The sequence below is a fragment of the Octopus bimaculoides genome, chromosome 5 (assembly GCF_046866305.1).
Source record: "Octopus bimaculoides isolate indiv1 chromosome 5, ASM4686630v1, whole genome shotgun sequence".
In the NCBI taxonomy this organism is placed as follows: Eukaryota; Metazoa; Mollusca; class Cephalopoda; order Octopoda; family Octopodidae; genus Octopus; species Octopus bimaculoides.
This window is the reverse complement of record NC_142932.1, coordinates 67,683,673-67,711,172: the sequence shown is the minus strand read 5'-3', so window position 1 is coordinate 67,711,172 and position 27,500 is coordinate 67,683,673. Positions and strand designations below refer to the sequence as shown.

The 27,500-nt window shown below is 38.0% G+C and overlaps 1 protein-coding gene and 1 long non-coding RNA gene across 3 annotated transcripts in view; one reads left to right on the top strand and one right to left on the bottom strand.

Annotated features, from left to right (window-relative positions):
* The window catches only part of LOC128247800 (uncharacterized), a 49,399-nt gene extending 26,175 nt beyond the window's left edge, over positions 1–23,224 (top strand). Inside the window, exon 2 of one of the 2 annotated variants that reach the window (XM_052967736.2) lies at positions 20,718–23,224. The gene's annotated coding sequence lies outside the window, so the exon portion shown is untranslated. The remainder of the gene's footprint in view (positions 1–20,717) is intronic. The other variant, XM_089352363.1, reaches the window with a different exon arrangement.
* LOC149135580 (uncharacterized) overlaps positions 22,250–27,500 on the bottom strand; it is a 26,951-nt gene continuing 21,700 nt past the window's right edge. The window contains exon 2 of the long non-coding RNA XR_016241910.1: positions 22,250–22,638. This is a non-coding gene — a long non-coding RNA (uncharacterized LOC149135580). The remainder of the gene's footprint in view (positions 22,639–27,500) is intronic.

Below are 27,500 nucleotides of genomic sequence, written 5' to 3'. Positions count from 1 at the left end.
AGCCTGCTAGGCTTGGCTATGTCAAGATGTTTTTTTTTATGTATTCAAATGCCTAAATTGTGAGACAGAAGTGAAAAATATTTTTGGGATTCTGGGAAACAGAATCTAATGAAACAGCAATGCTGACGGGCTTCTTTCAGTTTCCATCTACCAAATCCACTCATAAGGCTTTGGTTGGCCCGAGGCTATAGTAGAAGACACTTGCCAAAACCAGCCGAAATTCCAAGGATAATCTGGATCTCGACTGAGGAAAGAAAACTCCGAATGATCTGTCCTTGTTTCCTTGTATCGTCTATCTGGATGTTTTGTCTCTTTCTTGTATCACCTAACTGTCTGGATGTTTTGCGTCCTTGTCCCATTCTGTATTATTTATACATACATACATACATACATACATACGTATAAAGGAAGAAGAATAAGAAAATGGAAGTTGTGAAGTTAAGAGTTTATTATCAACAACAAATCGGTCATTATCCCTTACAGCTGTTTCAGTTATACATAGTGAAATTAATTGAATATTAAGCTCATATTTCTGAGCATACTCTCTTCAGAGGGAAAAATTTACCCTTAGATGTTTTGTGTATTTGTTTGTAGATTTATGACGGCACACACACACATATATTTATATATATATATATACTATAGTTGTCACGCTTGCAAGTGTGACATCTATGACATTTGTAATGTCAAATCCTTTCATGGTTCAGAGTGCTGGACGGACTACAGGCTGGTGCGAGAAAAATTCTGGATGATGATCAGAATGAAAGCAAGAAGAGGGCTAGTTGGCATTCCTCAGCAACTGAATGTCCATAAGATATATAATGCTGTGGTGAGGAAAGAGCTTCAGAATCGTTTATCCAGCATTGAAAATACTACAGTATGGGAAGATTTTCAGAATCAGGTTTTTCAATGTGTTGCTGAACCACTGGGATATGTTACTGTTAGACACAGAGTGTGGTTTGAGGAAAATGATGCTGAAATTCAGTGACTGCTGGTCATAAAGTGCTATGCCCACCATAGCAGTGTAAAATCACGACTGCCGTGATCTCTCAAGAAGATACAACATACCTGGTACTCATGATGTTCAGGCTGCTGCTGATGTAAATGACAGCAAGAAGCTTTACCATCTTATGAAGTAAGTTTATGGGCCTATTAGCTCTGCATCAGCTCCTTTGCTTTCCAAGGAGTCTTCTACTCTATTTACTAAATCAACAGAGATCATGGGTCACTGGATTGAACATTTTTCTGAACTCCTAAACCACGAGTCAGTTGTGGACGAAACAGCAATTGACACCATGCAACAGAGACTTGTCATTAGCTCCTTAAATTCCACGCCCTCAATAGATGACAACAATAAGTAAATTGAATCTTGGTAAAGCACCTGGTAATGATGGTATTTGTGCTGAGGTCCTGCAATTTGGTGGTGATCACATCATACAGTCCCTTCATGAACTTAGTGTAATCTGGAAGGATGGTGCAATGCCTAAGGACTGGAAGGATGCAATTATTCTTCCTTTCTATAAAGGAAAGGGAGCCAGAGTAGAGTGTGGCAGCTACAGAGGTATTGCTCTATTATCAGCTGCTAGCAAGGTTCTGTCAGGTATTCTTCTTACCCACCTAAATAGGTGTTTTGTAAATGATGCCCTATCTGAATCTCAATGTGGTTTCCAATCCAGAAGAGGAATGATGGATATGATTTTCACAGTGAGACAGATGCAGAAGTGCTATGAGCAGAATATGGATCTTGTCCAGGTATTCATTGATTTAACTAAGGCCTTTGATACTGTGAATAGGGCCTCCCTATAGAAAATACTTGGCAAACTTGGATGTCCAGATCACTTTGTATCAATAATCAAATCATTTCATGATGGGATAGAGGCTTGGATCAATGTTAGTGGTGGCATGGCAGGCGTATGGTGTCAAGCAGTGTGACATCCTTGCCCCAACTCTCTTTCCTTTGTACTTCACTGCTACTCTTACACATGCTTTTGCTGTGGACAGCTTTCCTGGGATATAAGTTAGGTATCAATCTTTTGGCTGACTTTTTAACCTGCATTCATTTGCTGCCAATTCAAAAGTTTTCCAGTCTCTTATTTGTGACCTCCTTATTGCAGATGACTGTGACTTAGCCACCCAAACAGTGGATGATATGGAAATGCTTGTGAATCATATTTCTGTTTCTTGCAAGATATTTGGACTCAGCATTAGCTGAGTCCAAATTGTAATGTTGTAATATTCCAGCCTACACCAGGAATCCCATATGTGGAACCAGCTATCTTGGTTGAAGGAAAAATACTGAAAGTGGTAGACAAGTTTGTCTACCTGGGCAGCACACTTGCTGCCTGGATGATAAAATATCTTTCAGGCTGCAGAGAGCAACCAATTCCTTCAGGTCTCTTGAGACTTGTGTCTGGTCCCAACATGGTATCACAAGGCAAACAAAAATTGCTGTGTTCAGTGCATGTGTACTGACGTTGCGCCTTTACGCATGTGAGACAGGGACCCTTTACAAATGTCATGTAAAGGTCCTTGAACACTTCCATCAGAGATGTCTGAGACACATTCTGAATGTTGGCTGGACCTTAAAACCTCCAGATACACAGGTCCTGAGGAAAGCTAATATCCAGTGTATTGAGGCAATGGTGCACAAACACCGGTTACATTGGACTGGGTACCTTGTTAGAATGAATGATAGCAAGATCCGTAAACAGATGCTATATGGGGGACTTGTTAGTGGAAAGTGACCCCGGCAGAAGCCAAGACTGCAATTTAAGGACTGTGTAAAGTTCTCATTAAAGGCCTGTGAAATGCAGGAAGCTAACTGGGAGAGCAATGCTTGTCATTGGCACAGATGGAGGAAACAGGTAAAGGAAGGTGTCGATACCTTTGGAAGAGCATGTATTCTTCATGAAGAATTTAAGTGTGCTGCTTGAAAATGCACTGTTAGTGTAATGAATGAGGAAAGCTTGATCTGCAATGTCTGCAGTTGTGTATGTTTGTCAAGAGCAGGGCTCATTAGTCACCAATGGAGCTGCAAGTGTAAAGTATAAGGTAGTCTTGAGTGCACAGTGTTCTTAAAGGTCAGTAATGGTTTTCCTTGGTCACAAGTGGACAGCCATCATATATATATATATTTACACACACACACATATATACAGGGTGCAGACAGTATTTGAGGACAGATTTATGGTTTTGAAAAGACACTTTTATCATAAAAGAAATAAACTGTATTTTTATGAAAATAACATAAACATAAAACTAAATTATCAATTTAATAATTTCATTCAATAAAACCACCATAATCATCAATAACTGCCTCTACATGGGGTTGAAATCGTTTACAGGCTCAGATTAAGTGATCCTTGTTCATAGCTGACATGACTCAAACTATTGGGTCTTTCAAAGAATCTTTGGTGCTATGGGGGTGTTCATTGATACTTCTCTCTATGATGCTCAATATATGTTGCAGCATTCACCTTAAGGCTTTTTGGAAAAAAAGGAGGAGGCATCACATGTCCTTCATTGCTAACAACACCCAAAACTATGACACCTGCAGGAAATTTTGTGTTCACTACCCTTGGAACCTGGGAAGAGTCTGCACATAGTCATCTGTCATTTCTTCAGTTAGTTTTCTGGTCCTGGTCAAAATTTTTCTCATCCGAGAAAAACCAAATCACACCACCTTCTGATGAATTTTAAAGTTTGTTCAAAAGTCTTTTGGATCTGATTAAACAGTTTCCTTTTGTTTTTTGTTTTTTTCCTGACATGAATTGACATCTCATCACATAAGATTTGTCTCTGATGTCTTCATGCACAACATTTCTGATTTTTTTTTTCTGACACATGAAATTTTTTTGCAATTGACCTCATTGATTTTCCTGGATTGTCTTCAATGTTTTGCTTAACTTTCTCAATAAATTCAGGTGTCCTGATAGAATCAGAGGATTTGGAATGTTTTTTATGTTTTGATACAGGTAATATGTTTCCATTATTTTTCTCTAACTCACACTGAATCTTGTGGACAAAAGATTTTGCAACTTTCAGAAAATGAGAAATTTCTAATTCATCATGCTTAGCCTTCAAAGCTACAACCACAGTATGCCTTTTCATTTCATTTGTAAGCATAGAGCCTGTCATTGTTATTTTCTGAAATTAGTCAAATAAAATAATAACTAAGAATACATGTGTCTTCAAATATCATCTGCACCCTGTATATATATATATATATATATATATATATATATATATATATATATATATATATGTATATATATATATATATATATATATATATATATATATATATATATATATATATATATACACACACACACATATATAATTTATATAAGGGCATTACTATATAATAATGCCTCACACTTAGAGGGACTAAATAAGTCAAAACTACCCAAAAATAAGCACATATTTACCGAAAGCGAGGGAATGCAATTTTCAAAGTTAACCTCCTAAAAACATTTAACTTAACGGCAAACCACTGGTTTCATAATTAATACAGCAAAAACTATGTAGTAAGCTGCATCTTTTATTCATCAGTGCACGTATGGTCGAGACACATAAAGAATAAACAAAAATCAACATACCCTGATGTACCCAACACAGTACGATGACTTCTGTTCATGCCTATATATCCGTGAAAGAAGCGGGCTTTTTCAAATTGCATCTCGGTAACACGTGCTTTTACAGAATAATATTCAGCACTGAATATATTCTAATTATTTATATTATAATATAGGATAAAATCTTTATAAGAATTTATCAAGTAGTCAGCGTGAAAAAACCCATAAGGAAAAAAACCCATCGTTTTTTTCCGTAAATATATATAATTTATATAAGGGCATTACTATATAATAATGCCCTTATATAAATTATATATATTTACGGAAATAAACGATGGGTTTTTTCCTTATGGGTTTTTTCACGCTGACTACTTGATAAATTCTTATAAAGATTTTATCCTATATTATATTATATATATACACATATATATATTTATATATGTATATATATATATATATATATATATATATATATATATATATATATATATATATACATACATACATACATACATACACACACACACACACACACACACACACACACACACACACACACACACATATATATATATATATACAATTAAACCTTGGGAGAGGCATTATGCCGGTAATAAACACACGCACTGGTTCAGTCCTTTATTAATTTATATAGTTTTTTGTTAAATTATTTCATTGCACTCTTGCAATCTCTTCAGTAACTTGTCTCTCCACTTCCATTTATTTTGAATATATGATCTAGCGTTGTTTTGGCGTTGTTTCGAAGCTGTTTGGTATGAGCATGTGAGTGTGTGCAAGTTCGTATGTGTGCACGCTCATATGTGTGCACGCACTTATGTGTTCGTGCTTATATGTAAGTATGTGCGTCCATATGTGTGTTTGTAACAATTTCGTTTATATCAGATCAGATAGGGACTTTTTAATTAATTTATTTACGTTCATATTCCGCATCATATGTGTGAACAACACATGCAACCATGGGCAATTGTAAGGCCTTCATCTACGTGTATTTGGTGTTTAAAATTGGTTGTGTTTTAGTTATGAGGACCGACTCCTGTATTTGTCACAACGATGTGTCACCGGGGTGTCTAGACAGGATTTCTATGCTAATTCTGTCCAGTACACCACCATGTTGTTCTTTGGCATGCTGGTAGAGCACCGAGGTTTGTTTTTGATTATTATAGTCCCTTCAATGTTTCTTTCAACACACGTATCCACATCAAGAATCTTGCACACGAAATACACATACGAAATATATATATATATATATATATATATATATATATATATATATATATATATATATATATATCTGCTGAAAGAATACAAATCCAGAAGATACTCAGATAAGAAATTTTGATTTTTCAACCTCGTATATCTACTCCTCTATTTCTGTGCAGATCATAACCCCCTTATTAGTTCTTTTCTTTATTCTATCTGTTTCATTACCGTGTTAACATAGTTTAAACATAGTTTCATCTTCCTTGCTGTTTTCTTAAGACAAACTTAAGTTCCTTCACACGCATTTGCTATTCGTTACGTATTCATTTATTCAAGTTTGTCACATCGTCACTTATTTCTCTAATTTTGTCAGTGATTGGCTGACCGAAAATTCTAAGATTTTTCAATTCTATTTCACTATTATCAGCATTTGCTGTTTCCTTAAATTATGTTACCCAAAACCCCCCAAAATATTTTTCTCCCTCATGTTCTATCCTTGACCACCCTAACTCTGGTCCCCTCTCTTTCTGCCTCACTCTGTCTCTCTCTCTGTTTTGATTACCACTTGCTTCGCCAACACTTTCCTCCTCCTCAACCACCCCAGCCTATATAAAATAGTGCACTCACTCGGATTCCCCTACTCCATTTTAATAACTCCGCCGAAAGAATACGAATCCAGAAGATGCTCTAGTCTAATTTTGCTATTTCGTGGTAAACCCACCCTCCCACTCCAACCCCACTCACACCATCTATACCAGAAGTCCCTATCCTCTGTCATCCTTTGGTTGTCTCCCATGAACACTTCTAAAGGCTTAATGCTATCCCCACCCCTACTTAGGGTTTATCTCCTATGTAAGGTAGTGATTATATCTTATCTTATCTTATCTATTATAACAGATGTGAAAATGTGTGTCTGTGTGAAGCCTTTTTAAAAGTTTATAGAAATCCACATTTTCCACTTTTTCGTAAAAATTTTTACATCAATGGAATTTTTTCGATGTGAACTTTCCAGTGCAGTAATTAGATTTTTAAAATTCCGTTTACTTTGTGTGATTTAAGGGAGATTTGGCTGTTGTTTCTAGCAACTTTTATATTTCTTCCCTTCTACCTGTAGCGGCTTTCATCGATCATGCGCTCAACATAAAATATAGAGAGTAAGAGTGAGAGAGAGAGAGAGAGAGAAAGAGAGAGAGAGAGAGAGACAGAGAGAGAGAGAGAGAGAGAAAGTGATACATACAAAGTCTTCTTCCTTTCTTCCATTTAATAGTTTTCTTGTATCCCTCTACCTCTAACATATTTTTCATAACATAGATACGTAAAAACACACACAACCACACATACGTGACCTGTGACAACATACACAGAAACACATGCACACATACACATATCAACATTATACGTATAAGATTTAGTTTCTGTGTCTTTCTTATATAAACACGTGCACGCATTGCTATTTTATAACTGTCTTCCGTTCTCCCTTCCTCTCTTTCTCTCTCTTCATTGCTCCCGTTCTCTATTCCTTTCTCCCCCTCCCTCTTCCTCTTCCTCTCTCGCTCTCTCAAATGCATACACGTGCAAGTACACAATCATTCAGTAAGATATAACTCATGTTCGTCAATGTTTTGTAAATATACCACAATTTTCACTAGGGTGTTAGGTTAGGGTTCTAGGGTCAGGGTTAGGGTTTTAGGGTTAGTGTTAGGGTTAGGGTTGGGTAACCGTGTGAGTGTTAATCTTAAAAATTACAGAAATGTGAAAAGTACCGACCCTGCCATCTATTATAACTTTTGTTGTTCTGTTTAATATATACATAGATTATGCCTCCAAAGAAGAGAGTTTTCCTGGAGAAAGAAAGCAACCGGCTTAAAAAGACAGCAACAGACTGCAGCAATTCACCACATTCCAGAAGCTACTTTAACATAATGCAAAATGGTGCATCAACATCTGCTGTCCAATCGCATAGAATTCTGGCAGAACTGTGTAGCAACAGATCGCCACTAATTGCTTCATCAGAAATTTCCATCCTAGCTCCTGCGAAAAGGGATTACTCTGCTATGTATAATCAGGGCAGCGCAAAAAGTTGTTTTGAACAAGCATTTCTATAGCCAATTAGACGGATGAAATTTACGTACACTAAATAATGTTACGCAAAACAGCCTTCAGACTTTCCCTATTAATTTCATCGTCTATTGAATTATGAACATATTTACATCATAAGGGCGTTTTCGTTGTAAGGCTTTCTTTTTTAGTTGATTTTCACCTAGCAAGATTTATCGTAGATAGCTTAATAAGTCACACCTGGACAACGTTGGGTTATACTGCTAGTAGTGCATAAAAATGATAGTGTAGTGTTTGCAGGTTGAAGGCTATTGTTTGTTTATGGATTCTGCCAAATGTGAGCTTTCTTTTCAGGTACATGACGCTGCTGTCCCCCCATCCCAGAGTCTCACGGGCCAACACCTCCCACACCCTCAGAGTTGGCACACTCAATGTGAGCACAGTGAAAGGTAGGTCTGGTGAGGTTGTTGAGATGCTTGAATAAAGATGTGTAGATTTGTGCTGCCTCCAAAAAGTAAGGTGGAGAGAAGGTTCCGCTAGGTTCCTCACAGTCAAAGAACACAGGCACAAGATTTTCTGGGCAGGGAACACTGACGGGGTCAGGGGCAGAGAAATGGGTTCATAAGGTGATCGAGGTAGTCAGAGTATGTGATAGAATACTTAGGATTAGATTAGTGTTACATTATGGGTTAACAACCATTATCTTGGCCTATGCCCCTCAACCATGGCTACCTGATGGACAGAAAGACTGAGTTTATGACACCCTCTTGCATATTACCTTGTTGACAATGACAGGGACCTCTTTGTGGCTGGCGACTTCAATGGACATGTTGGACATCATGCAGGGGGATTCCATGGTGTACATGGAGGCTATGGTTTGGGTTCCCGCAATGAGGAGGGAACCAGGCTGCTGGAGTTCTGCAATGCAAATGGTCTTATGGTTTGCAATACTAACTTCAGGAAACCTGCCTGTCAACTAGTCACCTACCGTTCTGGCAGACACACTAGCCAAATTGACTACATCCTCACCAGAAAAAGAGAAAGATGGCTGCTTATAAATGCCAAAACCTTCCCAGGCAAAGAATGTACCTCACAACATAGACTAGTAGTTAGCGATTTCAGGATCAGAGCTAAATAGATGCCCAGAAGACAACCAGCATGGAGGAGAGGTGTCTGGAAGCATAAGGGTCCTGTGAATGGACAGAGATTTAGAGACATTACTCAAGGCCTTTCACAAAATAAAGGGGGATATAGCATCACATGATGTGGAAGACAACTGGAGGTTTCTACAAGACAGCCTGCTGAGGGCCACTGACCAGATCTGTGGATGGTGCAAAAATCCTTTTCGACCCAACATAACGTGGTGGTGGAACAATGTTGTTGACAAGGCTATTAGGGAAAAGAAACAGGCTTGGAAGGACTGGAAGAACTGTAGTACCAGGAAATTGTATCAGACTGCCAGAAGGGAAGCTAGGAGACAGGTTTACTTAGCCAGAGGGGAAACAGATAAGAAAAAATTTGCCAATGTTATGCGCTGTGAGGACCAAAGACTTGAGGTATTTCATGTTGCAAGACAGTGTGTGAGAGAGAATCGTGACGTCATAGGAGAGAAATGTGTCCGCATGGATGATGGCTCATTTGCACTAAACAAGGCTGCAAAGAGAGAGGTTTGGAGACACCACTATGAAAGGTTGCTTAATAAAGAGAATGAGTAGGAGGAAGAGAGTCTGCCGAATGTCGACCCAGCAGGGGGACCAGCTATCCTAATTGACAGTACCTTGGTAGATCAAGCGATCAAGAGTATGGAGACAGGGAAAGCCCCCGGCCCATCAGGAATCACTACAGAGATGCTCAAAATATCTGGCTGTGTTGGCTATAGCCTAGTCACCTGTATAGTTAATCAGGTGATACACAAAGGAGTCATACCCAATGACTGGTGTAGCAGCACCATAGTCAACTGCTACAAAGGTAAAGGTGACGCTTTAGACACAAGCAGTTACAGAGGTATCAAGTTGTTGGACCATGTACTGAAGGTCACTGAGAGTGTCATAGCCCAATTAATTAGGGAGAGAGTCAGTTTAGATGAGATGCAGTTTGGGTTCATGCCAGGGAAAAGCACCACTGATGCTATATTTCTGGTAAGACAGCTGCAGGAGAAATACCTAGGCAAAGATAAACCTCTGTACTTGGCTTTCGTTGACATGGAGAAAGCCTTTGACAGGGTTCCCCGCTCCCTTATCTGGTGGTCAATGAGGAAACTAGGGATAGATGAATGGTTAATGAGAGCTGTGCAAGCCATGTACAGGGACGCTGCCAGTAAGGTGAGAGTTGGCAATGAGTACAGTGAAGAATTCCAGGTAGAGGTAGGGGTCCACCAAGGTTCAGTCCTCAGCCCCCTCCTATTTATCATAGTCCTCCAGGCAATAACAGAGGAATTCAAGACGGGATGCCCCTGGGAGCTCCGCTATGCTGATGACCTTGCCCTAATTTCTGAGTCACTATCAGAACTAGAGGAGAAGTTTCAGGTGTGGAAGCAGGGACTAGAATTGAAAGGCCTTAGAGTCAACCTAGCTAAAACCAAAGTTCTAATAAGTAGGAAGGTAGACAAACCACAAATCCCTTCAGGTAGATGGCCCCAGTGTAAGCTATGGACACATAAAGAGGTGCAGCAATATCAAAGGATGGCTAACTAGCAAGATAGTTTTTGTATGTGGCAGATATTCAGGAGCAATAAACACTGAAAATATGCAGAAAACAACCTTTGCCACACTCCAGGGAGAAAAACTAGAAGTAGTTGATAGCTTCCACTACCTAGGTGACCAAGTTTGTAGCGGGGGAGGGATGCGCTGAAAGTGTAGCTGCGAGAATAAAAATAGCCTGGGCAAAGTTCAGAGAGCTGGTGACAAGGGGCCTCTCACTCAGAGTAAAAGGCAGACTGTATGACGCATGTGTACGAACCGCCATGCTACATGGCAGTGAAACATGGGCCGTGACTGCTGAGGATATGCGTAAGCTCGCAAGAAACGAAGCCAGTATGCTCCGATGGATGTGTAATGTCAGTGTGCATACTCAACAGTGTGTAAGTCTCTTGAAAGAAAAGTTATACCTAAGAATCATCAGTTGTGGTGCGCAAGAGACGATTGCACTGGTATGGACATGTGGCAAGAATGGATGAGGATAGCTGCGTGAAAAAATGCCACAGCCCTGCGGTTGAGGGAACCTGTGGAAGCGGTAGACCCAGGAAGATCTGGGATGAGGTGGTGAAGCACGACCTTCGAACATTAGGGCTCACCGAGGCAATGACTAGTGACTGGGACCTTTGGATATATGCAGTACGTGAGAAGACCTGGCAAGCCAAGTGAGAGCATAATCTGTGGCCTCTACCAGAAGTTTAGCCAGCTCACTTATTCGTATCTTTACTTCATTGGACACTAAACTCTCCTTGCATAGACCTGTTGAGGCAAGTGAATTTGAAATCGAAATCGAACCAAATTCGACGACTGGCACCTATGCCAACCTCTCCTTCATTGGACACTTAACTCTGCATGCGAAGACCTGTTGAGGCAAGTGAAATCGAAACTATAATTGAACCATGTTCGATGACTGGTGCCTGTGCCTGTGGTGCACTAACAGCACTGTCTGATAATTGCCAGAGCAGCTGTCTTGCTTCCGTGCTAGTGGCCCGTAAATAGCACCATTTGAGTGTGATAACTACCAACGTTGCCTTACTGGCACTTGTGCCAGTGGCACATCAAATAATCATTCGAGCGAGGTCGTTGCCAGTGTCGCTGGACTGGCTCCTGTGCAGGTGGCATGTAAAAGACACCATTTTGAGCATGGCCGTTGCCAGTACCGTGTGACTGGCCCTCGTGCCGGTGGCACATAAAAGCACCCACCACACTCTCGAAGTGTTTGGCGTAAGGAAGGGCATCCAGCTGTAGAAACTCTGCCAGATCAGATTGGAACATGGTGCAGCCATCCGGTTCATCAGTCCTTAGTCAAATCGTCCAACCCATGCTAGCATGGAAAGCCGATGTTAACCGATGATGATGATGATGATGATGAAATATATATATCCACATATATTAATACAATTGAAGGATAAAATCACATTAATGATTATATCAGGTAGTCAGCATTAAATAAAACCTTGTAGGTAATTTTAATACTAAGTTAATATTTATGTATATATATATATGATTATATCAAGGGATTAGGACTTCTTTTGGTCTATATGTGCAAATATTTCTTTGTGGACATGCAAATTTCCTTTGTATGAGTATGTATAAGTATTTGTGTTTATATTCCAGTATATTGTGCTGACGATCGAAAAAAGCTTTTTTTATAGCTTTAATCCCAAAATACACAATTAACTGTGATGTTTTATGTAGTATTTTTTCATTTACCCACTTACAACCTGTGTTTTTTTTAGAGCTTTTCAGTAGTTTCTTAGTGCCTTTGGCATCTATTTCCAGCATGTAGGAGAAGGGTTTTTTATCCTGATCCCTTAATATAATTCTATATATATATATATATATGTGTATATATATATTTATATATATACACACACACACATACATACAGATATATATATGTATATATGTATATATATATATATATAAAGTGTAGTATATTGCCACTTAAGTGTGGCTGACCCCTAGGGGTGGATGTTACTGTTGCTTTTAGCCCCAGGAGGACATCTGGGGCTAAAAGCAACAGTAACATCCACCCCTAGGGGTCAGCCACACTTAAGTGGCAATATACTACACTTTATCGTGCAGTTACTGTTAATACTTCATTTAGAGAATTAACATTGCTTATATATATATATATATATATATATGTTTTCACCACCTGTCTTCGTCTGTTGTTTTTTCGTAAATTCTCCCATATATATATATATATATATATATATATATATACACACACACACATACGTATATATACACACATACACACACATATATATATATATGGATATATATACATATACATATACCTTGTCATCATCATCGTTTAACATCCATCTTCCATGCATGCATGGGTGAGAGGGTTGACAGGAGCTGGCAAGGTAGAAAATCTACCCAAGGCTACTGTGTCTGTTTTGGCAGGGATTTTATTGCTGGATGCCCTTCCTAACACCAACCACTCCACAGAGTGGACTCAGTGCTTTTTATGTGGCACTACCACAGGCGAAGTTAGTTTGGGCAAGATTTTTACAGCTGGATGACCTTCCAGATGCCAACCATGTTACAGTGTGAACTGGATGCTTTTAATGTGGCACCAGTACTGGCAGGGTAACCAAGTAACTCACAAGACAAGGAATTATGAGAGGGGTAGGGCAGTTGTATCAGAGGATGAAAGTTAGTGTGACAAAAAAACAGAGAGACAGAAGCAGGTGTATTGCCACAACAGAGGAGGCATTAGAGGAGGTGACCCAGTATCAGATGATGAAAAGTTGGAGCGAAACAGAGAAATAGAGAGGCAGAAATAGGTATCTTGCTATAGAGGAGGTTACCCGGAGAGAGAGAGAGAGAGAGCAGTACAAAAAAAGACCACAAACAAGTGTGCTGATGTAAAGGTGATACTTGGCTACCTAGTCACAGGAAAAACGAGAAGGAGAGAGAGAGAGAGAGGGTGACCAAAGGGAGAGAATAGGAAACAGCAAAAGTGTCAGAGAGAGTGGGAGAGAGGTGGTGTGGTGCTAGGGTAAACTCACAAGTAACAAGAATATGAGTATAGAACCTGGTTAGAAAAATAGGGTGTGGGGAGCAGTGATACAGTGAGTATAGCAGTGAGAGCAAGGAAGGAGTTTGGAAAACAATCATAATGAATGAGGAGGAAATGTGAGGAAGAGAAAGATGCGATTAGAAGAGAAGTAGTTTGATTTCTTAGGGTAGAGTGGGTGAAAAGTGTGTTGTTATATGTGGGTGGGACACAAATCTTCTAGCACTCAGTTTTGTGGACAGGTCTTCCCTAGCACCTCATATCACCAAATATCTCAGTCTAAGATCTGTCCTCACCACTTCATCCCATGTCTTCCTGGGTCTCCCTCTTCAACAGGTAACATCCACTTTCAGTGACAGACACTTCTGCATACGGCTGTCTTCACTCATACACATCACATGTCTAACTAAACCAATGCAGTCTTCTCTTCTGCATACCACATTTAATCCCTTTTATGCCTAACTTTTCTCTCAACACAGTTGTGCTTTGTCAGTCATGCACACTGATGTTGCAAATCCAATGGAGCATGCTGTCTTCATTCCTCTCCAGCTTATGCATGTCCTCTGCAGTCAGAACCCATGTAACATAGCTGTTCTCACACACGCATCATACAACCTACTTTTCACTCTGAGAGAGAGTCCCTTTCCTGCTAACAGTGGTAGTAGTTCTCTGAACTTCCTCTTCCCTATTCTTATTCAAGAAACAATACTTTTAGAGTATCCACCACTGTTACTAATTTGGTCATCTAAATAGCAGAAACTATCTACCACCTCAAGAAAGCCTCCTGGGCATTTGAGAGAGTCTCTTGTGCTCTTAGTACTTACTGCTCCTGCACATGAAAGCAACCTTATCCGATAATCTTCCTACAATTCGACTACATCTCATGCATCCATAGGTTACACTTAGTGCAGTGAAGGGAATTACATCCCACTCCTTTCCTACGTATATATGTATGCATATAAACACACGCACACACACACACACACACACACACACACACACACACACATATTTTGTTAATAAAGCTGTGAAGACGTAACAAAAACTGTTACTCAGAGTTTCACATTCCTGTTCGTTGGACAGTTTTGGTTGAGAAACCAAAACTGTCTGATGAATGTGAAGGTGAAACACTAACAGTTTTGTGATGTTTATGTAGCTTTATTAATAAAGCCTATCACTCTACCTCTGGTATACGAGTACTATTTTTTTCCACCTCGTTTCACATTTATGTGCTTACTCTGGTGTATATATATATATATATATATATATATATATATATGTGTGTGTGGGTGTGTGTGTGTGTGTGTATGTGTGTGTGTGTAAGTGTATATATATATATATATATATATATATATATATATATATATATATATATTATATATATATATGTATGTATACATATGTATATATTTATGTATATATATATATGTGCCCACCTATATTCAACTTCCTCCCCTTTTTTTCTCTCTCTACCACTCTTTCACCTTACCCCTCGCTGGTCACATGTGACCGGCTACTGCTTTCTTTCCTCTCTTGGCCACTGCCAAGATAGTACAAACTTTCATCTTCTCTTACAGCCCTTCTTGTTTATTTTCACTGTTTCGTTTTCCTGTCGTGTTTTCTGTTTGCCACTATATTCCTCCACATTACAAATTTCATTTAATTTGTTTCTGCGGGAAGAGCCATTCTAACAATGTGTCCTGCTCTAACTCTTTGAAACGCTTAGTTTTAGAATGGTGGCAGCTGATGAAGGAAATGTTCTCTATGTGGCCTGTGTTTTCTGTGATCTGTTTATGTTCTGTTTATCATTTTGTCCACGTTTTCTCGTGACGTCTTGTACCCAGATATGCATCTATATATACATGTAGATGTAGGTATGTATATACATGTACGTATATATGCATATACTCACATATTATTTGTATATATATATATATATATATATATATATATATATATATATATATATATACGTACATATACATATATATACTCACACAACATATACATATATATATATAGAGAGAGATTTAGAGACATACTACTTGAAGCATTTGACGAAATAGAAGGGAATATAGCATCATACAACATGGAAGACAACTGGAGGTTCCTACGGGACAACCTGCTGAGTGCCACCAACCAGATCTGTGGTTGGTGTAAAGTCCCCTCTCGACCCAAAGTAACTTGGTGGTGGAACAGTGTGGTTGACAGGGCTATCAGACAAAAGAAACAAGCTTAGAAGGACTGGAAGAATGGTGGTAGCAGGGAAGTGTATCAGACTACTAGAAGGGAAGCTAGGAGACAGGTTTATCTAGCCAGAGGAGAAGCAGATAAGAAAAAGTTTGCCAATGTTCTGCGCTGTGAGGACCAAAGACTTGAAGTATTTCGTGTTGCAAGACAGTGTGTGAGAGAGAATCGTGATGTCATGGGAGAGAAATGTGTTCACATGGATGATGGTACACTTCCTCTAAATGAGGCTGCAAAGAAAGAGGTTTTGAGACGCCACTATGAAAGATTGCTCAATAAAGAGAATGAATGGGAAAAAGAGAGTCTGCCGAATGTCGACCCAACAGAGGGACCAGCTATCCAAGTTGACAGTTCCATGGTAGATAAAGCAATTATGAGTATGAAGACAGGGAAAGCCACCAGCCCATCAGGAATCACTGCAGAGATGCTCAAAATATCTGGCCTAGTCACTGATATTGTTAGCCAGGTGATACATGAAGGAGTCATACCCAATGACTGGTGTAGCAGCACCATAGTCAACTGTTACAAAGGTAAAGGTGACACCTTAGATACAAATAATTACAGAGGTATCAAGTTGTTGGATCAGGTAATGAAAGTCATGGAGAGGGTCATAGCCCAATTAATTAGGGAGTGAGTCAACTTTGCTGAGATGCAGTTTGGTTTCGTGCCAGGTAAAAGCACCACTGATGCTATATTTCTGGTAAGACAGCTGCAGGAGAAATACCTAGGCAAGGATAAACCTCTGTACCTGGCTTTCGTCAACATGTAGAAAGCCTTTGACAGGGTCCCCTGATTCCTTATCTGGTGGTCAATGAGGAAACAAGGGATAGAAGAATGGTTAGTGAGACCTGTCTGAGCCATGTACAGAGACGCTGCCAGTAAGGTGAGGGTTGGCAATGAGTACAGTGAAGAATTCCGGGTAGAGGTAGGGGTCCACCAAGGTTCAGTCCTCAGCCCCCTCCTATTTATCATAGTCCTCCAGGTGATAACAGAGGAATTCCAGACAGGATGCCCCTGGGAGCTCCTCTATGCTGATGACCTCGCACTAATTGCTGAATCACTATCAGAACTAGAGGAGAAGTTTCAGGTGTGGAAGCAGGGACTAGAATCGAAGGGCCTTAGAGTCAACCTAGCTAAAACCAAAGTACTAATAAGTAGGAAGGTAGACAAAATACAGACCCCTTCAGGTAGATGGCCTTGCTCGATCTGTAGGAAAGGTGTAGGTAGAAACTCTATAAGATGTACCCAGTGCAAGCTATGGACACATAAGAGGTGCAGCAATATCAAAGGCAAGTTAACTAGGAAGTTAGTTTTTGTGTGTGGCAGATGTTCAGGTGCAATAAATACTGAAAATATGCAGAAAACAACTTCTGTCTCATTCCAGGGAGAAAAACTAGATGTAGTTGAAAGCTTCCGCTATCTGGGTGACCAAGTTAGTAGTAGGGGTGGGTGCGCTGAAAGTGTAGCTGCTAGAATAAGAATAGCCTGGGCAAAGTTCAGAGAGCTCTTACCTCTGCTGGCGACAAAGGGCCTCTCGCTCAGAGTAAAAGACAGACTGTATGACGCATGTGTATGAACAGCCATGCTACATGGCAGTGAAACATGAGCTGTGACTGCTGAGGACATGAGTAACCTCGCAAGGAATGAAGCCAGTATGCTCCGATCGATGAGTAATGTCAGTGTGCATACCCAACAGAGTGTAAGTATTTTGAGAGAAAAGTTGAACCCAAGAAGCATCAGTTATGGTGTTCAAGAGAGACGATTGCGCTGGTATGGTCATGTGGTGAGAATGGATGAGGATAGCTGTGTGAAAAAGTGCCACACCCTAGCGGTTGAGGGAACCCATGGAAGAGGCAGGCCCAGGAAGACCTGGGATGAGGTGGTGAAGCATGACCTCCGAACTTTAGGCCTCACCAAGGCAATGACTTCTGACCAAGATCTTTGGAAATATACTGTACATGAGAAGACCCGGCAAGTCAAGTGAGACCAAAATCCAAGGCCTCTGCCAGGGATGTAGCCAGCCCACTTATGCGTAACATTCCTTCTTTGGACACTAAACTCTGCTTGTGAAGACCTGTTGAGGCAAGTGAAATCGGAATCAAAATCGAAATCAAACTAATTTGTAGACTGGCACCCATGCCAACGCCTTCATTGAACACTAAACTCGGCTTGCGAAGACCTGTTGGGGCAAGCGAAAGTGAAATCGTGATGGCACCAGTACCAGTAAATCACTAAGAGCACCGTCCGGGCGTGATCGTTGCCAGGGCACCAGCTCTCTGGCTTTCGTGCCGGATGCATGTAAATAGCACCATTTGAGCGTGACCGTTACCAACGTCGCCTTCCTGGCACGTGAAAAGACATTCGAGTGAGTTCGTTGCCATTCCCGCTGGACTGACTCCTGTGCAGGTGGCACGTAAAAGCACCCACTACACTCTCTGAGTGGTTGGCGTTAGGAAGGGCATCCAGCTGTAGAAATTCTGCCAAATCAGATTGGAGCCTGGTGTAGCCATTTGGTTCACCAGTCCTCAGTCAAATCGTCCAACCCATGCTAGCATGGAAAGCGGACGTTAAACGATGATAATATATACACACACACACACACACACACACACACACACACACACACATATATATATATATATATATATATACACACATATATACACACATATATATACACATATATATACACATATATATATACACATATATATATATATATATATATACACATATATATATACACATATATATATATATATATATTATCTATATATATATATAGTGATAATTTACTATAATTCCAGTGGCATACCCCTCATATTCTCCCACTTTTGCAGCAGGGTTCTAATGCTAGAATATATAAAAGCAGGGAGAGGGAGCATCCTTGGTGAACTGAGTGTTCAATACTGAAAGGTTCTGAGAAGTGGCCATTTAATTTGATGACCAAACAGATGCCACCAACCTCTGAAAACGGGGCTGAAATCGACAGCTTTTAGGACAGACACCAGATATCCAACCGGTCAAAAGCGTTGCACTGGTCCAAATTGATCAGTGTCTCTCCAAAGTCAGATCTATTCCTGACCTGTTCTACGATGTATTACATGAGGTGGAAGTTGTCAAGGATAGATCTACTGAGGAGTGTACAGGTTTGTGCATCCCTGACTATACTACTGACAAGTGCCAACCTCTTGGCAAGCAGCTTGGCTAAAATCTTTAGTTCAGTGTTTTTTCAATCACATCCCCCTTGTTTGGATCCTTCCTCAGCAGAGTCACCACTCCCCAGGCAGAACCATTAGCAAGTCAAGCAAGATGCTCAGCAACATTTTTTCTGGCTTTTGGCTCTGAGTTCAAATGCTGATGAGGTCAACTTTGCTTTCATACTTTCAGGTTAATCACGTAGGTATCAGTTGAGCACTGGGGTCAATGTAATTGACTAGCTTCTCCACAAAATTTCAGGCCTTGTACTAATAGTAGAAAGAATTATTATTATTATTATTATTATTATTATTATGCTGTTACATGGGATTTATGTTCCATCTAGTTTAATGATACTTCCTATCAAACCACAATTATTATTATCATTATTTATTCAAAAGCTATTACATTCTTGTTCAATTAGCAGAAGTGTTGTCTTGAGGATTGGTGATAACAAACCTCTTCAAATCTCAAGAATATTTCTTAGGATTCTTTCAGAATTCAGGGCTGCACTTTTCTGCAGGTCAGCAATGCAAGTTTTAATTCCAATATCTTTCAGCCTCAGGGTTTGGATGTTGCACTCTGTTCACCAATGACCACAAGAACAATTGTTGTCTTAGTCTTCCACAACCCCTGCTTTGACTCCTCATGGCTGCTTTAACTCCTCATCTCTTTAGCAATTTGTGCATCTATTTTAGTCTCATTATGACTTAACACTTTCAATACCAACTCAGCTGAAACTGCGTCTGGGTCCATAGTACAAATGTCTTGTTTTCATAAGCTTTGAATTAAAACCTTCCACCCAACCTTAGTTGCAATTTATGTTCCTAACACTAGCTTAATGATAACTAAGTTATCTTAATAAATTCTGTGTTATATTTAAAGTTAATTGAAAGAAACACAGAGTATCTCAAAATAAATACAGTAATGAAAGGGTTAAAGATTATTTGCTGAGAAATGTTTATCTTCTAAGTAGGACTTCAAGTGAATCAATGACTTCTGGTTTGCACTTTCTGTGTTTGGATATAATCGCAGAGGGAGAGAGATGAAAGAGAGAAAGACAGGATCATGATACATCACAATGGCTTACTTCAGACTTTTTCTTTATTTCCAAGACCAGCTTCTCTAACCCTTTTGACACCAACCTGCTTGAGACCATTGCTGATTTTATGATACAATCTTCCCATTTTAAAGTGATCTGAATTAAATCATTCATTAAATTTTGTTAATTTATGTTTCACAAACAGGCTTTATAATGATGAAGGTCATTTTACTAAATACCTTATTATTTCCCAAATTAATTGAAATAAAGGCAGTGCATTTTAACATAAATATGGTAATAAATGTGTTAATTCTTTTGACACCAACCTGTCTGAGACCAGCCCTGAATTTATGAATTAAATTGCCTGTTTTAAAATGGTCTAAATTAAAACTGTCCCTCAAATTTTGTTTAATTCATGTATAAACACCAGTTTAGAAATGACAAGAATTCTTCTAAATTCTTTATTTTAAAAAAATTGTCTGAAACAAAACAATTTGTTTCATTAGAAATATGGTAACAAAAGTGTTAAGTATATATAATCGTTCTTCAGTTCCATTATCCATATGTTTATGATTTTCACTTAATAACATAATTAATGTTCAATATTGTTTTATTATCTATAAACACTCTATCAACTTCTTTTGCAGGTAAATAAATCCCGCTTACATTAACTTTTGGGTGACGCAAGCCTTCAAAGTCTATTACATTGACGTTCAACTTACAATGGGGACAACCAGGCTGATTATGACTTCTATACAGTGTTTTGGAGTCTAATTCCATCTTCAGAATCAATCTTTCTCTCTGGTAACACCCTTTTCGGATATTTCCCTTCACAGAACCATATTCAGTCCCATTTGAAGTTAGTGATACATTGCACTAACAACACAATGAAAGCTGAGACAAGCATAAAGAAATTAGACTAGGGTGACACTGATGCCAGTGAAGAATCTATCATGTAAATGTGATTTTTGCATGTTTATTAAAGATCAAAGTACAATTTAATGGCTTCACTAAACCTTTTTTGGCTGTTGATAGCAAACCCTTGAACTCATAGACTTATTTCTTGATAGGATTTCAAACCCTTACTAAGCAACAGAAAAGTGATGGGCCTAGAAAAAGATTTTAACTTCAAATCTAGTGAGATCAAAGGTAGATGAATGTGGTGTGAGAACCAAGCTAAATGATATGGTTAAAGAAATTATATAGGAAATGCAATGTTATATAAAGAGATTCCTACGTTAAGATTAAAGGCAACTTTGTCATAAACACATACTGGCATCTAGCAATTTGGGGATGACTTAAGGAATTTTGGATACTTGAAAAGATCTAAGAATGAAAGACATTGCTAGGTGATTTACAGTAATAAGATCTTATTGTACATTGGTGACAATATAAAGTATATATTTCAAGGATCATTCAGTAGAATAAAAGTTGATCCTTACAGGCTTATTCTTTTTCAATAAGGAGCAGAAAGTTTGAGTTTTTCTTAACAACTAACTGTGTTGTGTGTGTTTGTGCATTTTATGAAGTTGTATAATATGTGAAGTCAGGGAAAAAATAACAACATAAAGTTTGAAGTCACTTTCGTCAGGAGAAAAATACTTTCTTCTGTTAATCAAGACAAGATATAATAAACAATATTAGATAGAATTTATAGATAATATTGGATAGATTTAGTTGTAGGAAAGGAATATTATCAAGCTGTGTGATTTGATTTTAGTTTTCAAATGATATATTTCATTTAACTACTGTGGATACATCAAATCTTCCTTTTTCTTCTCTCCAATAAATCCAAAAGGCTTTCAGGAAAAGCCTCTACATAGTTGTTTGAACTGCTAAAAAGATCAACTAATTTTCCCTAAAATCACACACAACACATATTAAAAAGGATACAGTTGTCAATGTAATCATGGACGTACAGCCTGAAAAGATGGGATGGAGAGGGCTGGAGTGCCCTTTGTCCATAGATTTTCTTAATCAAGGTTTATCTGGAGCAAAACAACCAATATCTCAAGAAAAATATAAACAAGAATTTAAAGTTTTATACAATACTCTAGTGACCCATTTCCATAATTTGTCGAAAATCAACTGAGTTTCTTACAGAAAACTTTCTTTCCATTTCCTACTACATTGTAAGTTCAAATTTCACTGTTGTTGACTTTTATTTCATCCAGGGTCAATAAAATAATAAGCACCTAAGTGTTTCTGTTTTTTTTAACCAAATTTTATTTGTTTCAAAATATGTGTATTCATGTGTCTATTGTAAATCATTACTATTAAAATCTTCTTCTTCTTCTTCTTCTTCTTCTTCTTCTTCTTCTTCTTCTTCTTCTTCTTCTTCTTTTTCTTCTTCTTCTTCTTCTTCTTCTTCTTCTTCTTCTTCTTCTTCTTCAGGTGAGTTGATCAAAATGCTTAATGACATTTTGTCTGTCTTTACATTCTGAGTTCAAATTCTGCTGAGGTTGACTGTCTTTCTTCCTTTAGGGATCAATAAAATAAGTACCATTTAGGTCCTTGGTTCGATGTCATCAACTAGCCTCCCTCCTCCAAAAGTTTCAGGCCTTGTACCTATTGTAGAAAGGATTATTATTATGTTGGTTGTACAACAGAACAATTAAACAAAAGATTTAGTGTGCACAAATATGATGCCAGGCACAATAACAGTAATTCAAAAGAACTTGCTGAACATTTTGCATCAAACAGTTGTAATTTTGAAAAATACTTAAAAGTATTCTCAGAAAATATTCTGAATCTGCTACACTTTCAGTACTCAAAATGCATGAGGAGAAATATGTTTGCAGGTTATTATCATTACTCCCTGGAAGAATGAATAAAATGACAGGAGAATTTCATCATATTTACACAAAACTGTTTGATTAAATATTCTTCTTTTCCCTTTTCTTTTTTCTTTCCTTCTATTTTTTCTCTTTTTTCTTTCTTTTTCTTTTTGCCTGTTGTAAATTTGAAATTTCAAGACTGATTATGTCATTCCACCAATAAGGTGATGCTAGTTGCTCTCATTCGTATTTTGGATTTCAATTTGTATAATTTTGAATTTTTATCACTTTTCATTTTGAACTTGACAAAAACAGGCTATCTGTCAAAATATCGTTCAACCAATAAAATATCTATTGCAATCGCATGGCACTCCTTATATTGTCTATTATTATCATTATTATTATCATTATTATTATTATTATTATTATTATTATTATTATTATTATAAAAAGGCAGCTAGCTAGCAGAATTGTTAGTATGCCAGACCAAATGCTTAGTGGTATTTCGTCTGCTGCTACATTCTGAGTTCAAATTCCGCTGAGGTTGACTTTGCCTTTCATCCTTTCAGGGTTGATAAATTAAGTACCAGTTGAGTACTGGGGCCGATGTTAGTGGCTTAACTCCTCCACCAAAATTTCAGGCTTGTACCTATAGGAAAAAGGATTATTGTGATTATCAATAATATCAATATGCCAACTTGTTCTTTTTGTAATTACCTGTGGTGTGTGTCAGACTTACTTCAAAGAAGTGAGTGGCAAAGCGAGAGAGAGGAGGAAGTAAGAGAGAAAAAAGAGTTAGTGAGAGAGAAAGAGAGAGAGTGAAAGAGACAGTGAATGGTGACAGTGTTTGTTTTGTGTTTTTAAATGTTTCAGAGAGGAAGTAAGAGAGAAAGAGACAGTAGATACATAGATCCAAAGAAAAGTTGATACATAGAAACATAAACACAGCAAATACTGGATGTCACTTTCACTTTTCATTACCACATGAGGATAAAAGTAACTTACAAGTGGCTGAGTACTCCACAGACATGCATATCATTAACGTAGTTCTCGGGGAGATTCAGCTTCACACAGAAAACGACAAGGTTGGCCCCTTTGAATTACACCTACCACTAATTTTGGCCAGCTGAGTGGACTGAAGCAAGATAAACCTTCAAGTGGTTGGAAGAAAACAAAAAAGATCTTATATGGGGGGGGGGGGATGAAAATCTTTTTAGTCATTAAGGTCACTATGGGTGTTAATCTGGTCCTAACAGCATTATTTGTGGTTCTCACAGACCTGGAGGCCTAACCCCTAGATAAACACCGATGTGCAGACTGTTATCAAACTGGGTGTGAGTCGAGGGTGAATACATGATGGAATAGCAATTATTTCGTCTTAGCTTTCACTGCTTATACTAAACACATGACATTTTTGCCATATGATATAGAACATTTCCTTTTCTTTCACTTAAAAAATGGCACTCTGTCGGTTAAGATGACAATGTTCCTGCTCAAACAGTCTGCTCATAGAATTAATGCTCAAGTGGCTGAGTACTTAACAGACATGCATACCATAAAGTAGTTCTCTGGGAGATTCAGCCTCACACAGAATGTGACAAGGCTGGCCCCTTTGAATTGTAATTACAACTCATTTTTGCCAGCTGAATGAATGCAGCAAGGTGAAGCAGAGTATCTTGCTCAAAAACACAGCGCACCGCAAGGAATCATACTCATGACTTTACAATTGTGGGCCAAATACCCCTAACCACTGAGCCATGCACCTTCACTCTTTTAACTGTAGGAAAAAGGAGTGAAGTGAAAGAGACAGAGAAAGGAAAGCCTCAGTCATTTACAATGACAACTGGACGGAAATACGATCAAACTTTTCTAGCATCTTTACTTTTAACAATGCAGAAGAGGGGAAAGACATTTAGTAATGAATAGAGGAAAAGTCTTTCAGGTGTTTACATTTTTTTTCTGGGAGTTCTAGAACAATCGACTGTTAGTTCTCTCTTCTTTCCCCCACTCCTGGTACTTATTTGCCTTCTTTCATAGTTCTTTATGTCTTTTAGTTGGGTGGGAAAGACCATGTTTTTTTCAGGCACATTTAATATTTTCTCTACAAACTGCAAACAGCCCCCACCTCCTTTCCTTTTTTCATACAAAAACTAATGCAAATTTTGAATAGGGTATATCTTTGAAAAGAGCCCAGAAAAATGAGCAATACCCCACTACAAAATGGGCGGGTGGGGGGAAGTTGCCAACTGGCGGCTACACAAAATTCAACTCTATACTTTAAAGAGTATCTTCAACTATAACCTCAGGCTGACCAAAGCCTTGTGAGTGAATCTGGTAGACAGAAACTGAAAAAAACCCATCATATATATATATAATAATAATAATAATAATAATAATAATAATATTAGGGATAAAAATCCAAATTTACAGGGAAAAATTCAATTCAATTTATCAAAATTAAAATGAAATTAAATTTCACAATATATAATATATAAATATATAATTTAGAGAAAAAAACCACAATTATTGAATTCATCCATGAAAATCCACAATCACATATAGAAAAATACAATAAGGAAATACACTAAAAAGACCCATAATAAAAATCAAAAAAGTACAAAGTAATAAATATTAAAATAGTATTTTACTTTATATATATGTGTGTGTGTGTGTGTGTGTATGTGTGGGTGTGTGTGTAAATATATAATTTAGAGAAAAAAACCCCACAATTATTGAATTCATCCATGAAAATCCACAATCACATATAGAAAAATACAATAAGGAAATACACTAAAAAGACCCATAATAAAAATCAAAAAAGTACAAAGTAATAAATATTAAAATAGTATTTTACTTTATATATATGTGTGTGTGTGTGTGTGTGTATGTGTGGGTGTGTGTGTAAATATATAATTTAGAGAAAAAAACCCCACAATTATTGAATTCATCCATGAAAATCCACAATCACATATAGAAAAATACAATAAGGAAATACACTAAAAAGACCCATAATAAAAATCAAAAAAGTACAAAGTAATAAATATTAAAATAGTATTTTACTTTATATATATGTGTGTGTGTGTGTGTGTGTATGTGTGGGTGTGTGTGTAAATATATAATTTAGAGAAAAAAAACCCACAATTATTGAATTCATCCATGAAAATCCACAATCACATATAGAAAAATTTAATAAGTAAATACTACACTAAAAAGACCTATAATAAAAATCAAAAAGGTACAAAGTAATAAATATTAAAATAGTAAAATGTTTTTTTTTCTATATATATATTTATATATATATATAAATAATAGTAACAGGACCAGTTACTGCAACAGCTTGGGATTCAGGGGCCCACAGCTTTTTAATATTCTCCCAAAGAGCCTGAGGAATCTGCACAAAGTAGATGTAGGAGTTTTTAAATCAAAGCTCGACCTCTTCCTATCGCGAGTCCCAGATGAACCTACGTCGCGGCAGGAGGTGCAAACGAGGGTTGCTAAATCAAACTCCATTCTTCACCAAGTGCCACATATTGTAAGAGGCTCCCTGTAATAACAGTGTAGCAACACGGTGGTGCATCAGCATGGCCACAGCTCTAAGCTGAAACTTAAAAAAAAAAAAAGAAAAAAATATATATATCATCATCATCATCATCATCGTTTAACGTCCGCTTTCCATGCTAGCATGGGTTGGACGATTTGACTGAGGACTGGTGAAACCGGATGGCAACACCAGGCTCCAATCTAATTTGGCAGAGTTTCTACAGCTGGATGCCCTTCCTAACGCCAACCACTCAGAGAGTGTAGTGGGTGCTTTTACGTGTCACCCGCACGAAAACGGCCACGCTCGAAATGGTGTCTTTTATGTGCCACCCGCACAAGCCAGTCCAGGGGCACTGGCAACGATCTCACTCGAAAATCCTACGGGAGCCAGTCAGGCAGTACTGGCAACGGCCTCACCACCTCAGCCCAGGTCTTCCTGGGCCTACCTCTTCCATATATATATATATATATATATATATATATATATATATATATATATATATATATATATACATGTATATATATATATATTTTATATTTTTATGTGTGTGTGTTTGTCACCCCCACCACCTTTATTTGACAACTGATCTTGGTGTGTCTGCATTCCCGTAACTTAGCTGTTCGGCAGAAGAGACTGATAGAATAAGCACCATGCTTACAGGGAATAAGTCCAGGGGTCGATTTCTTTGACTAAAGGGCGGTGCTCCAGCATGACCACTGTCAAATGACTGAAACAAGTAAAAGAATAAAAGAATACCAAAAGAATGTTCTGTACCACTAAACAAAGGAGGTTCTTTGAATATGTATGATGTATTCTAAGGCTAAACAGTAATTCTGTTTATGTTTGCGTAACAGATATTTTGGTTGGATTATATAGTTATTGGTTTTACACTTCTTTCTATATTCTGTAACTGTCACAATATAGAAACATTTCTCATGGCACCAGCACATAATTTGCAGATGCTTACATTTTTTGTTTTCCATGAATTTTTCACAGGGCCAGCTAGTTATTATTATTACTATTATTATTATTATTATTATTATTATTATTATTATTATTATTATTATTATTATGAAAAGGTGGTGAGCTGGCAGAATCATTTGCATGTCAGG